The sequence below is a fragment of the Lineus longissimus genome, chromosome 19 (genome assembly GCF_910592395.1).
Source record: "Lineus longissimus chromosome 19, tnLinLong1.2, whole genome shotgun sequence".
Lineage (NCBI taxonomy): Eukaryota > Metazoa > Nemertea > Pilidiophora > Heteronemertea > Lineidae > Lineus > Lineus longissimus.
This window is the reverse complement of record NC_088326.1, coordinates 6545156-6560966: the sequence shown is the minus strand read 5'-3', so window position 1 is coordinate 6560966 and position 15811 is coordinate 6545156.

Here is a 15811-nt window from a genome sequence, read left to right as displayed (position 1 = left end):
AAAGAATCAGGTGAGAAACTACTGTACTGCTCTCATTTAATCATGTTAAATATCATACTTGCAAAGGCAGGTGTTTTATAGCCCCGGAAAAAATAATCTATTGAAAACCGCAGTGTTTTCAGCCCTGGGGCTTATTCTAGACACTGCAATATAGTGTAGCTGGCAAGCATTTATTGATGCTTGAATTTCTTTGTTCAGATCAAGCATCAATGAAGTGACTGTCCCCAAAAATTCGCATCGTGGCAAAGTCTTTGGTGCCACAGGAAGAGAAAGCAACATGACCAATCCAAAGAAGACAATCGGCCAATAGCTTGTATGGAGTGCAAACTATTTATGTAATGACGTCTTTGATTTTGAGATTGGCCACAACACCATTGATGACAACATACATTCGTTTTTTGACAGTTCACCACGTTTTCCATCTAATAGAAGTCACGTCAGTCAGTCAGAGGGATGCCACAGATGATGTGACCTGGTCTTAATGGTTTTAGTTTTACTCCATTGGTTCATTATTTTCTGGTGTCCTTTTCCAGACACAGGGATTCATACAAGATTTCAACAAGAGATGTTTTTGAAACATGGTAGTAATATCATTTGTATGGATGCTACTCATGGTTTGACGTAGTATAATTTCCTCCTCACTACTGTTATGGTACTTGATGAGTTTTGAGAAGGTATCCCTGTAGTCTGGCTAATTTCTAACAGAGAAGATACTAAAGTTCTCAGTATTTTTTTGTGTAAATATTGATACAGGTATTGTCATGAGTGACCAGGTGAATAATTCGTATAATGCTTGGAACCAGGTCTTCTCCAAACCACGGCAAAGGTTGTTTTGCTCTTCGCATGTTGACAAGACATGGAAAAAACAAGTGAGCATTTCGATAAAGGACTGTGATATACAACAGCAGGTGTATGACTATCTGAAGGTTTTACATTATGAAACTGAAGAAGCAGCTTTCCGAAAACTTCTCCAAGACTTCTTGTGTTCTGAAAAAGTTCCAGTCGCTTTCAGAGCATATTTTCAAAAGAATTATAGTCAAGACCAAAAAATCAGACCATGGGCCTCTTGTTTCCGTGGCGGTACTAGTGCTAACAAAAACATGCACGCTGAGCCCTTTCATAGGGTATTGGAATACAACTGTTTGGAGAAGAAAATGAACAAAAGAGTTGATAAAGTTCTTGTCACTCTTCTCAAAATTGCTAGGGATAAGGCTATTGAAGCTCTGATTAAATCTGACAAGGGTAAGATTACTCACCGAATAAGTGAGATGAGAAACAGACAAGAGAAAATTGTTGAGGTTTCTACTGTGTCTACGATAGATGAGAAACAAGCATGGCATGTCAAATCTTCCAAAAGCAATGATGTAACATATAAAGTGAAAGAATTAGAAACTGATTGCACCTGCAAAATTCGATGTGAGATTTGTTCGATCTGTGTTCATCATTATTCATGCACTTGCATTGATGCATTAATTCACGCAGTTGCGTGCAAGCACATTCATGCGGTCCATATGAGTAGAGATTTGAATGTCATGCCAATAGGGGATTTCATTGAAGATGACCTATCTGTTGCAGAACAAACCCTGTGTCAGAATGTACAACAGAAAAAAAGACAGATATTTGGCCCATGAAAAAGTATGTTAGGTTTAGGGTCAGGGAATTCTTAGAGGTGTTGGACAAGGTTTCAGCAAATGCCAGAGTATGTTGAAGCATTTGAATTCTGCTAATGCTGTAGGAGTAGTCTTAAAAATGATTGAGCACATTGATGTTAAAAACAGCCTTGAGAAGAAGACTAAGATTACTGCCAATTCCCATTTTTCAAAGCAAAGCCGGCATTTTTTTCAGTACAAAGAAGAAGGTACAAAATAAAAAAAGATATCAGAATCTCAAAAGAAGGTCTAAAGACGGTAATTTTAGAAAGTTTTTTTCTCCTTCAGACATGTCAGAGAAGCCAAAGATCTGTGCCTTGTGCTATGCAAGTACTGCCAACTGTGATTCAAGTATGAACCAGTGCTGTGGATGTGGGGTCTGGAATCACTCTGGAATCACTCAATTTTACTCATTGTTAAATTGCCAAAATAGATATTTATGCCCAGTGTGCAGGCACTAAGAAATTACAGTATTCCTGAAAACATAAACTTTTGGTAACTTTTTGTAGAGCAAGTAGACTTAATGACAGTTCGAATTCGAATTATTTGTTGTAATGATGATATGGTAACATGATATGTGTGACGGCCGAAATACTCGTCACACGAGGGGACATGGACTGGTTAACGTAACGAAAAACAGAACTGAACACGTCGATTCCTCAATGGCAAATGCGCAGATCCAAACGAACCTACGCCCTTTATTGAACGCAAAGAAAATATCAAGGGCCGCGAGCCCTGATTGGACATAAGCGGGACAACAGATAGGCCTAGCTACAAGTTGTATTATACCTCAGCGAATGTGTCGACTTCGTGCATGCGGGTGAGCGGCGTGAAAGGAGAATTCGTCCCGGAATCTATGACAATATGAATAAAAAATATCTTAATATCTACAATTCAATCCGTCTTTTTATTTGGCACTTCACAGTTTCTGCGGATATTTTCTCTGGAAATGAAAATGCCCAACAGGAAGAATTGTGAACAACTACCGCTACTACTACAGTGGAAACTCCCTTAATGGACATCTCTTGCTGAGGACATCTCTCTATTAGAAGACTAGTTTTGGTCCGAACTGTTTAATTGACTTTGACCTCTCAAATCAGGACGCCTCTTTTAAGGATATCATTTGTCAGTCCCAAGGGTGTCCATAACAAAGAGGTGAATGAACTTGAACTTTCTCCCAAAATTAGTTTGAAAAAAACCTGTACATAATTCAGTCCAATATTGCTTGAAAAAAGCAGTGAAAAAAATTAGAGAAATGACATAAATCCCAACTTCGAAAAATCATTTTCAAAATGTAAAAAAACGCACGTGACATTGCTAAAAATAACACTCACATAATCATGTGACCTGTATAACGAATTGAATAAATTATGTGATAAAATAGCCATGTGTTACATGTTTATATTTTGTCGTCATCCTCCTTGACCAATCAGAAGCTGGGTGACGCGTTCTCCATAGCGTCAAGTTCAAAACTCACCCATTTGGAGAACTACAGACGCCAGTTTTGACTGACCCCTTATGGAGACCTGCAGACGCCAGTTTTGACTGACCCTTATGGAGACCTGCATATGCTAATGTGGAATGGCCCCTTATGGAGACTGTGTATCTTATTTCTAACTTATTAAAAGGACAATGACCATTCTTATCAGAATGACTCATTTATTGGCAAAAACATGATACCAAATAGCGGCTACCCCGAGGCTGGCTTTACATACTATTCACATTGTCACTTATCACATGTTGCGTGTCAAGAGCATGTTCGTGAGGTTTAAAACATGACATGTCACGACCTGAGGATGACGACTTGACAACGCGAACTCAATGTAAATACAGCATATGTAAACCCAGCCTAAATCCAAAACTAAGTGAACCCGGATTTTACCAAAGAATATGTGTGCCAAGCAGTATCTAAGTGAACCCCTGAAATACAGGGGCATAGCTAGCTTTCTTGTCGGCGCGGAGGGGGGGGGGGGCGCAAAAATGACGCTTTTTTGAATTTTTTCCGCCAGAACCAGGGTAAAACACCTTTTTTTCGAGACTTTTAGGGTATTTACCCGCTGCCCCCACGCTAGATACGCCCCTGAAATATACTTACCTTCGGCTGAGACGGTAGCCAAAACGATCAAGATACCAGCACATAATATCATGATGCAAAATACTCCAACCATTGCTTCGTCTATCCTGTCCAATGAAGGTATTTGTATGGCATACAATATCCTACAGCAATCGCTGTGAATCTGTAAATCTCTCTCATCTGAATTAAAATCGTATATATACACCCCCAAAACATCGAATTGTTGAATACTGCATATCTACATATAATATAACAGACAATCCAACGAGCTCTTTACCACCTACTATGTTACGACTGTCAGGTTTAACGAACGCTATTGTTTGAAGTGACAACCTATGGTGCTAGCGAAAGTGAAGTCTCGTGCGAAAGCGCGATCGAAACTAAAAATATTTCGTGAATGTGAATCATTTTTTCTCTGCGCAAGACTTATGGGCAGATTCAACAGACACAGAGAAACGGACAAAGTGTGATCAACAAGAACAAGCCATTTGAAGCGAAACTATGACAACTTATCAAAGCCATTGTCTTTTTGCGTGTATGCTTATTTCTCGTGAAACTGACAGAAGAAACTTATTCTGTATAAGGTACATAATGATTAGAAAATGAAGGTTTATGGTTCAGAAATGTATATTGACCATTTCTTGACTAACATGGCTTTTAATTAATGTTTAGGGATAATGCTTCAGGTTTCATTCATTTAGGCATGGAGGTATTATTAAGAATAATTAATAATACCTCCATGATTTAGGCTTCAGACCTGCCCGTTACGTGTCCGATATCAGAACGGGAGCAGGTTGACTATCATTACTCAGTTTGCATTGTTGTAAACATGCGCATCACCCTGCACACGCGTAGTGATACAAAATAGTCCCTAAAGACATCGTGCATTGAAGCTATTTTAAAGCTGAACTGCATGCACAAACCCAGAGCACCCCATGCAGCAATAGTAAGAAATTCAAACGACCGAACGGCCCTTCTGAATACGGCCTGAAACATGATAGACCTCCAATGCTTCGTTGCGCTTGAGTTCACAAAGCAGCAAGCCGTGGGACGATGCGGACCTTCGCAGAGAATTCTGGAAGGAAACAAATAAAAAGGTCCTCTCATCGGGACTCGAACTCGAGCTTGAAATGCCTGTCGTTTTATACGCCTTTATAGAATGTGCAAACATTTGGGTGTAATCTTTGTTCAACATCTTTGAGCGGCTTCCAGTGGGCAACTGCAGGAAGAAAGTCTTTTTTTTTGCTGTGCGTGATTATGTATGCGGAGTCTACTTTTTCTCTTAGCAATGTTCACCTTTGTCTTGGTATCTTCTTCTATGACATGTACTTGAGAAAATTGCTGGTTCATCTCTCAAAAATAAAGCATAATCGCCATTCATATAAAGGAGCATCCATTAAGTACGTACGCACTGAGGGGGGAGGGGGGTCTATGAAATCCGTACACTATGCGTACAGGGGGGAGGGGGGTTAATGGTCTTGCGTACGTACGCAACCCAAGAACCATTTTTTGAACAAATAAAAAATAAATATTATCATAATAATCTTCTCCTCTTTCTTATTCTTATTTGGATAATCATACTTGTTTTTCACAAGATGTGTGAACTCATACGCTTCTGGGTTCGGATGTTACCCGACTACAATGTTTTAGCAATTTTTCGCGGTAATGCGTGTAGCCGTCGGAGAAAAATTCCGCAGTCGACTTGCCAATACGACGCCAATCCGATTGTGGCGCCACAATGTAGCAAAATGAGGTACTATGTCTGTTCGTCTGCTAGGGAATTCAAGGTTCTATAGGCGTACGCTCGTACAGGGGGAGGGGGTATGAGGCAATGCGTACAAGGTGCATACAGGGGGGGAGGGGGTCCCAAAATTGGCATTTTCGTGCGTACGTACTTAATGGACGCTCCCTAAGATGTATTTGCTAGCAGCAGTTCACAAGAAAACCTTAGCTCAGACGGTAAGAGCGTTCGTATTATGGGCCCGAGTTCCCGGGTTCGAATCCCTGGTGAAGATTTTGATTTTTTTCTCTTCCATGTTCAGAAGGACCTTTCGATTGTTTGAATTTCTTACTATTGCCGAATGGGGCGCTTTGGTTTTGTGCATGCAGTTCAGCTTTAATGCTGATAATATAGAATTACGATCTGCTTTAATTGTACTATCAAAACGAAATGTTTTCAAGTTCATGTTGTAGAAATTGCGTTTTCGTTTGCACTTTATATCAAAATCATCGTTACGAAAATTAACACATGTGATGGGGGGGGGGGGGGGTTGTCACACTGTCACTGCGAAAGATTGATACCGAGAAACTTGACGACATTTCTAACAGTTTTTGCAGTCAGTGGCTTTGGGACGTGTTGGGAGAATCATGGAGTATTCTGGGGACACCATACAGTAGTCAGCCACCCAATTGTTTGAAATGTTTTGGCAGTCGAACCTCACTTGACAGGTACGGTTTATCAATTGGGTGGCCGACAACTTCATGTTGCCCATACTCCCTTTTCGCCCTATTCCTTTTTGGTAACAATTAAGCAAAATGTCGCAGTCCTGTGAACCAAACAACATGACTTACCTCGACAATAAACCTCATCCGCAGGCTGGGTATTGCAATGCATTAGACTGAGACCTCAACACATATGTGCGGGGGGGGGGGGGGGTTGGGGCATGCGTGGTTATCACCCACTAGTGGTGTCACTTATGCGACACTGGAATGGAATGACTTGTTGCCATATTTCCGGTTATAGCAGACCCTGAATGAATGCGTTTTAATTTCGAGGCCAATGAAATTGATAACCGGTAGATAATATCATGGGATCAAGTTAGAGTCATCTGCAAATTAGTTTGGCCTGACCGCTTGCATATTGCTGTCATCTAAGGTTTACACTCTATGTTGAGTTTTTAAAATCTTTACACATTTGTTGCTGCTCGTATAGTTTCAATGCAACCGCGTCTTTAAATTATATAGTAACTACACCGACACTAAACTGGCACGCACCAGAGAGATCCTTATCGATTCCAAAAGAGTCGAAGACAGCTATGATAGAGGTGTAGGTACTCTTGAATCATTTTCACCTAACCTGATCAATAATTCATCATTACATAAAATAAGCAACTTAAAAATGCCATTCAGGATGGTAGATGATGTGCACACAGTCCGTGCACACAGTCATTTACAATAGTCCATTGTTTCCTTCGTCATCCTCAACTGTATTTTAGGATTATGCTTCTTTTATATGAGCCAAATTAGCAAGTGTTATAGAGAATAATGAGCTTGTCCGCATGTCGGTTAGAATACGATATATCTACAAATAAATTGGCTGGGGAGTTTTCCATTCGGCAAATTTCGCGTGTTCTATTAATGTATTAAGTTATCGTTGCGTTATCATCTATTAGAATTGTTAAGTCAGATTGGGAGACATTAGGGAGGTTGAGATCAAGGACTTTTTCACGGATTCTTATATTAGTATACGGAGAGAAGTTTAAACAACATTCCTCCCCTTTCTACAGAATTTTATCCGTATACGTATAAAGATCCTTGATAAGTCGCTGTTCTCAACATCCCCGTATGAAGCAAACTAACATAGCGAGACTATATAACACGACTTTATAATATCCCTCAGTGGATACCTTCATATCAAGGACACTCTCGATATCAAAGACACTACTTCTAGATCCATATTGTTTCTATTTAATTTGACCTCATCAGGACACCCCTCTATTAAGGACAGTACTTGTCACTCCCGAGGGTGTCCTTTTATCTCATGTCTGGATTGACGCCCGTTTTTTTTGTTTTTGAACATGCAATCAAATAGCGTTGTGGCTACCAGAAATTTTCAGTTGTGCTTCGGAAACAGTTATAAGTTTCATCCACGCAAAATGTTGTTGGTTTTCTAGGACCCTGTATGAAACCGAAAAAATATGAGTTAGTGACCTTGATTTCACTACCCTCGGTCATGAGATAGAATGGAAGAATTATTGGTTGACAGTCATTCACGCTCTACCTCCTACAACACACTACATAGAGTCACTCTGAGTTGGATAATCCAGACTCTGGCCATAGTTCAACCTGGAGAATCAGTTCCCGAAAGACTGAAAATCTTCCCACTTACTGAGAGACTTTATACCCTCGATATTTAAAACGTACCTGGGAAAGCATCACAGGAAAACAGTCAAACGGTAAATTAAATAGAATAACCTGTATAAATCTGGTAACTTGGACAATATTACATCATAATGTACTAATTTTTGAGATTTAAGATTGAACACCGGGTGTGATATGTAGTGCACATTTAGTACAACAGTTCATGGGGGGGGGGCTGCAATTTGTTTGCTAACAACAGCACACACCGTCGGTGCATTTTCCTCCAAATGATGCAAATATGCTAGAAGAAGGTTATTTCATTGGAAGACTCCTACACAACAGTTTTTCCATCGTTATCAAAGAAAACTTTCTCCTTGTCTGATTCTCGGCAAAGAGTGGAATCGATTCTCCAGCATTCTGAAGTATTACATTATCAATAACTGACGAAAAAAACTATATTGGGTCGTGTATTTTATTTATTCATATGGAAGCCCTTAGACTAGTATCAATCAATAAAGCATAAATTAACAGCGCACCCATAACAATCATAAAATCAAAGAAAAAAAGAGCAGTAAAAATGCGTTTACCTTCATCGAAATACTTATCTGTGCGCGATAATCCTAATTAAACTGCAGCGGTATTTTCTACAGAGTACACTAGGAATATCTACAGCGAATGCTCGTTTATTTCAAAGGTCTGCTTTACTAAAACTAATATTTTTAAAGTGTTTGAAATATTGCATTTTTGGGCATTTTAATGATTAATCATCGGGTAAACATGGTGAAAGGAGTTTCCGATTAAAGCCCATCCCAACGGCTGGGGGCATGTCTCACAAGTTAATGTCGTTTAAATTGGCGATCAGGTGGTGTCCGTCGGCTACTTCACACCAGCGTTGAACGTTACGACATTCCATCATGACGTAAAATTTCCCTGTTCAGTTTTACATTCAGAATTTTTTTTTCACGGTGGATTTAAACTCTTTCTTCTGGAGGCATAAATACAGGCATAAAATTTTCACAGATGAAAAAATGAAACATGAACTATTTGATATGATTGGCGGATAAAATCCCTATGTCTCCATCAATGACAATGAGTAGTCTTGTAATGTAAGTCCGTGGAAGCGGACCTTGGGAGAGAAAAAACGCGAGGTAGCCGAAAATCACCACCTGATTAGTGACTTATATAAATTTCTACCAGAATGTTTCTACCAGAAACTTGGGGATGTGGTATTATTTTAAAGTGACACAAAAACGAAAACGAAAATTGAACTGTTTGTTAGATCGTCGCAGATAACTTCTAATGACATCGCGTTTAAAGATATGCATATAAAACAATCCAAAAATGGGCTTCAAGCGACCTCAGAATGCATCTCCAGATCTGTAAGCAACATCAAAGGCTCTTCGATTCATATGATAATATAGCGAAAAAACATACTAATGCAGCTATGGAACACCATTTGTTAAAATATCTGCACTAATTTATGCTTTCAACTTTTCATTGATGTCCACTTAAAAAGTATAGCTAGGAATTAAGCAGATGTGCCGTACACGAATAAAGTATGCCCCTTCACCAAATCGTTTGAAACAACACTAAATGGTGTAATAGATAGCCTCACAATTATAAATCAGCATACAATGTTTAATATGGACCACAACCACTTTAACCAGAAATAACGTAGTCTTCGATTTAATGCATAAATATATAATCACTTGCACCCATATCGAATGTCATCGACGTTCGGCATGGTACTCGGATCTGGCGTCACACATTACATATCACCTTTTCCGTATTAACTGAAGTATAAGATTATTGACTTGTTTCAAGGTGATTTTGGACTGGTTCCTTAACACTATCTGTTAATTTTTCCTAACATGTAGAACGCAAGTCACACTAACAAGTATAATGAAGAGGATTTTCCTGTTAACATGCGATGAAATGTGCATGTACATATGTAGCCGTATATACCTTGTCAGCTGTTAAAAAACCTTTTTAACAACTGGTGCAACGGTTTAATAAGCTCAACGTTATAAACAACTTGTTTTACGTCATAAGATGATGCATTTTTGGTGGAGAGTAACCACAAAGGGAATGATATATTTGTTAGTTTTGATAACGTTGGCCTATACTGGTCAATCGCACTAACTCACAATAAGCAACAAGGTTTTTTTGCTGTAACTTGGTTGATTTGCCCTCTTGGAACATTGTACAAAAAGTAGTTAAAAATTCTAAAATACCTGGATTTAGAACGAATGACACTTTACCGTGTAAATGCACCATGCGAAAAAGAGAGCCTCGTCTTGAATTCAGCGGTTTGGTTATGCAACCATAACCGCTTGAGTTGGTGCAAAATGTAGAAGCTGTCAAAAGAATCTCAAACCACATTTTCCGCTGTTTAATTGGAGATATATTTTAGAATAGAAATTGATACTTCACTGTCGGTATTGACTGTCGCACCAAAGCCGCTCGGGTGGAGCTGAATTATCCGCCAATACCTCGGCTATGCCTCGGTTTTTGTCTAGATTTTAGCTCCACGCGCGCGGTGTTGATGAGACAACCGATACCACCAGTTCGGCGTTCCTTTAACCAAGCAGGGGAACTGCCCCAAAGCATCATATCCTTCGTGGGTGTCCGTTGCGATATTCATGGACTTGTAGTACAAGTTCAAGTATGTATCCACTGCTGACTTGTTTTCTCGTTGTTTTTAGACCCTATAAAATGTGTTATTGACAGAAAGAAATAAGGCACTCTTCATTAACTGGTCTATGTACAATGCATTCAGTGTTCACAGTCGGAATAGGTTCGGTAATGGATGTCTAGAAAACTAAGACCTAAGACCTAAGACCTACAAAACTAAGACCCCTGCATACAAAACTACATGAACTAGGTCCCAGGCATCCTGAGGAAATCAGGGCATCTTTCTGCCCTCCCCTTGTTTGAGTAATGAAGTTGGAATATGATGGACACTTAATTGTATTCAAGCAAGATAATCCTGTTAGCAGAACTAGGAAAATGTTTTGATGTCTGAATTCATATCAGAATTCAACAAGACGGAGAATTTAAAAAAAAAAGTGGAATCCATCGGGAGCTGTTTCGCAATCATGGCAGCAGGGCAGAGTCGGAGAGTAACAGTGAACACTGCATGATTTCCTTTTAAAGGATGCAAAGACCCTATTGCCAGAAATCTTATTACTGAACGGGTATAGAGCAACCCCTAACTCCTCAGGCTAAACTGTGTAAAACAAATTGTGGACAATGTGTGTTTTGTGCATGATGGAAACATCAACAGTGGCACTGCTATTGCATCAAATACTTGTTGGAATGTAATGTTATTCCCATTTACCACATGCCTATCGTAATTACACTCCATTTTAACCCATGATGACAGACCGACTGCATGCATACACGTCTAGTAAAAGGATGGCCTACCCTGAGAGCCTTAATATGTTTGTAGGTCTTAGTTTTGTAGTTGGGGGGTCTTAGTTTTGTTTGTGGGATCTCAGTTTTGTAGGTCTTAGTTTTGAAGGTGGGGGTCTTAGTTTTATAGGTGGAGCGTCTTAGTTTTGTTGGTCTTAGGTCTTAGTTTTGTAGACACCCGTTCGATAATGATAAATTACAAAAATACTATTTTGTTGAACAGATTCTATCACCTGACCCGGTATGAAAAACATCAACGCCAACGTTACTCTATTCATGCAGTTGGCATTCATAACCGGATTCGCCACTTAGACCAAAACTAATCTGACATTAAGTACTTTCAACTGACAAAAACTATGTCGATGGCTTAATGCAGTAAATTATTTAGGACTAACTCCTTTAACAGGAATTTCGAAAACTTCAAGTGTTTTGCATGCACATGAGGTTTTGAAATATTAATCACATTTTATGTCTCGTAAATCAGTACCACGCTTAATGTGTACATTGTTACCATGCTCTGCACCGCGAAATAGCCGTTTAGACTATACCAACAACTTTCATCAACTATCATGATCAATTAATAAAACTGAAACAAAATTGTACCAACTCTTCCGAAGTCAGCAACTCGAGAGGATGAACATGGTTGAGTCCGGAAGGTGCCAGTGCGACAAATCTGATCAGACACCAGAGCATGTACTCCAGATAATTGCCCACTCTCTGGGATACTGAGAGATTGACCACATGGCCATACGGTTCATCATTGGAGACCAAGCTCTTGGGATCAAGGGAAGGGAGGAACAAGAGACGACAGCAAGGGACCTGTTTCATAAAGCCTATTAAAGTGCCTTTAGCCCTAATGCTAGGATAAAGTCACTCCTTAAAGGAAGAACGCGTTTCATAAACGTGCATTTAAAATATCTAGGTTAATGTTACCATTAAGAGTGTTTCAGGTAGTGGTTTTATCCTGTCTTTATTTTATTCGGTTCCTTTAAACCTGAAGGTAGTCTAGAGTTCCTTTAGACGCGAGGACTTCGTCCAGGGTAAACGTGGAATCATGTTGCGCTTGATTCAGGAACGGAATAGGCGAAATCTTCGACGAGAACGGGTATTCAGGGATCGATTCAATCCGCTGGATTCCATGAGAGATGATTTATTCATCAAGAGATATCGTTTCCCGAAGAACATATGTTTCATTTTTGTCGTCAGCTGTCGGAGGAGTTGGAGCATCCTACTCAGAGAAATGACGCCCTCCCAGTATCATTGCAAGTGTGTATAGCATTACGATATTTCGCAACCGGGCATGAACAATCTGGTATCGGTGATATTCACCATGTGAGTATTGCGACAGCATCGAGGTGTATTTGCGCTGTGTCATCCGCGTTTGCAGCACGCATTGACCAACACGTTCACTTCGAGAGGGACCTCCAGAAGGTCAAAACCAATTTTTTTTATAACACGGGTTTTCCAAGAGTAATTGGATCGATCGATGGGACCCATTGTCGTATACGCAAGCCTCACATCAACGAAAACGTGTATATCAATCGGAAAGGATACCACAGCATTAATGCCATGCTAGTTTGTGATTGGGACATGATCATAAATAACTGTGTGGCACGTTTTCCAGGAGGGTCTCATGACGCCTTCGTTCTCCACAGTTCAGCCCTTGGCCAGACATTTGAAAACAATCCACCGAATGGTTGGATGTTGGGAGACTCGATGTATCCTTGGAAGAGGTTGCTTTTGACACTTCTTGCCAATGCCCAAACCAGACAGGAAAGGGCATTCCAGCGGATGCAAATAAGAGCCAGATGCATCATAGAACGTTGCAACGGTCTCCTAAAGCAACGGTTCAGATGCCTACGCAAGGAGATTCAATACACACCACAAAAGGCAAGCATTATTGTTCAGTCCTGCTGCCTGCTCCACAACATTGCTGTCCGGGATAGATTGCCCTTAGTGGAGGATTCAGATGACGATGACGATGATGACGAGGACTCTGATGATGACGCAGGGGATGATGACTTTCCTCCTCGAGACACAGAGTTAATGCATGGAAAGGAAGTTTCGTATGTCGAAAGGGCATTCATATAGTGTATAGGAACCAAAGACACTGAAATCGACACATTTTGCCACGGCCCGATCATGTATTACGAATCTCAACACAATAAATCACTCTGCGTTCGAGGTATTTTATTTCACCAATGAGGTACACCATACAATCATTTATTAATGGCAGGCCTTTTAAATTTAATGTAATGGCAGAGAAAAAACGACTTATGAAACGCTTTTAATATGCAGCTTTAAATAGACGTTATATCCTTCCTTTATGGTACCTTGAAGAAAGTCTGTTAAAAAGTTTTATGAAACAGGTCCCAGGTTTATAAGAGACATAGGCCAGGCGCCTATATCATAACGATTTTTAATGAGGTTCCATTATGATACTTTAATGGAAGGATTTAAGTCCACGGTAATGCCACGTCATTAAATACTTTCATATAGCGTTTTTATCGTGTCATTCCATTAACTTTAGCAGCCCTTCGAATCTAAGGTGTACCATTATGATAATGCATAAAAATATGTTCAAACGCGGTTTGCGATTTTGTGCTTGTACCGTAATTAGCGGATCTGGATGTAGGAATGTACTCGTCTACCACGATATTTTGATGTGAAATTACTACCTGCAAAGAAATTGAAAACCGCGTTTGAACATATTTTTATGCACTATCATAATGGTACACCTTAGATTCGAAGGGCTGCTAAAGTTAATGGAATGACACGATAAAATAGCAAAGGAAAAGAAATCATCCCGATGTTGTGGGCAACGCTAAGCCGGTGTAACATCTGTGGTTGTTCCCCATGTTTCAGTGTTTCCAAACAATAGGCAGCTAGAGAGACCATGACTTTTCAATAGGGGGGATACACAGAAAAACTCGTCAATCTATTTTTGAGCGTTCCCAAACAATGAGGGGAAACACTCAAAAACAGAAACACTCAAAAACATTACACCGGTTCTAGTTGAATCATATTCCTTCTAGAATGTTAGTAATGAAACTAATAAACAGATCAATGATATTTTTTGGCCAATTTAATTATTAGTTAATTGAATTAAAAAAAATTATTTTGGTAACGACTTAATCAATTATTTGGAACCAACTGCAATTTATTCAGTTATATCATCAGGTGTATTTTGTAAATTCGTCCCGTCCCGTCTATAACTGACCAAGATAAATACTATTAAATATTCTACCCGAGTAATGACAAAATGCCTACCTTTGCCTGCCCCGACTGACCCCACACCAACATACACACAGATGGCCGATTTTACGTATTTTAGCCGCACAACTGCTGTTATAATAATATGTAAACAGTTTCTCAAGCGTTCGCGATAGTCTCCACGTTTGAGATGCTTACCTACGCATCGCAAATCCGGTATATGGGTCGGCTAAAGGAACCCCAACCTTCCATTAGATTTAAAGCTGCCCTATTAGTAAAAGACAGGATAAAAGCACTACCTGAAACGCTGCTAAATGTTACCATTAACCTAGATATTTTAAAGGTACCTTCTTGATATGCCCTGCTCTTAAAGTGACCGTCATCAGGATGCCATTAGGGGTGTCTATAAACCGAAGACCAAAGACCGAAGACCGAAGATCGAAGATGGAAGACCCCCCCAAAACTATAAAACGAAGATCCCCCCAACTATAAAAGGAAGACCCTGATGTCAACTATAAAACGAAGATCCCCCCAACTAGAAAAGGAAGACCCTAATGTCAACTATAAAACGAAGATCCCCCAACTAGAAAAGGAAGACCCTGATGTCAACTATAAAACGAAGATCCCCCCAACTAGAAAAGGAAGACCCTGATGTCAACTATAAAACGAAGATCCCCCCAATCTATAAAAGGAAGACCCTAATGTCAACTATAAAACGAAGATCCCCCCAACTAGAAAAGGAAGACCCTAATGTCAACTATAAAACGAAGATCCCCCCATCTATAAAAGGAAGACCCTGATGGTTTTCATTCTCATGTTCAGTTACTGCACAGTTTGTTTTCATTTTCGGTCCATGCTACATTAATGATTTGAGAAAGTAAGTGTACCGGGTACTACACCAGTCGTGTCTAGCCTTAGCAGCTTAGTGGCACAGTTTACATAAGGCGGGGAGCCCCGTACCTGTTACCATGCAGCCGTGCTCCAATATGACCTAGTTTCTCACTGTACTCATCATAGCCAGCCCTCAGCTTCGTCCAGAAGCTGTTTCTATGTGCATGTGTGTGTATGATCTGATCTCCTATGTCACTACGCCGCACTCAGGCTAGCTTGCTTGTTGAAATACAGATGCTCAGTCACGTGTTATGACGTGCAAGTCTGCAGTAACTGAACTTGAGGGTCTAAAACCACCAGGGTCTTCCTTTTATAGATGGGGGGATCTTCGTTTTATAGTTGACATTAGGGTCTTCCTTTTATAGTTGGGGGGATCTTCGTTTTATAGTTGACATTAGGGTCTTCCTTTTATAGTTGGGGGGATCTTCGTTTTATAGTTGACATCAGGGTCTTCCTTTTCTAGTTGGGGGGATCTTCGTTTTATAGTTGA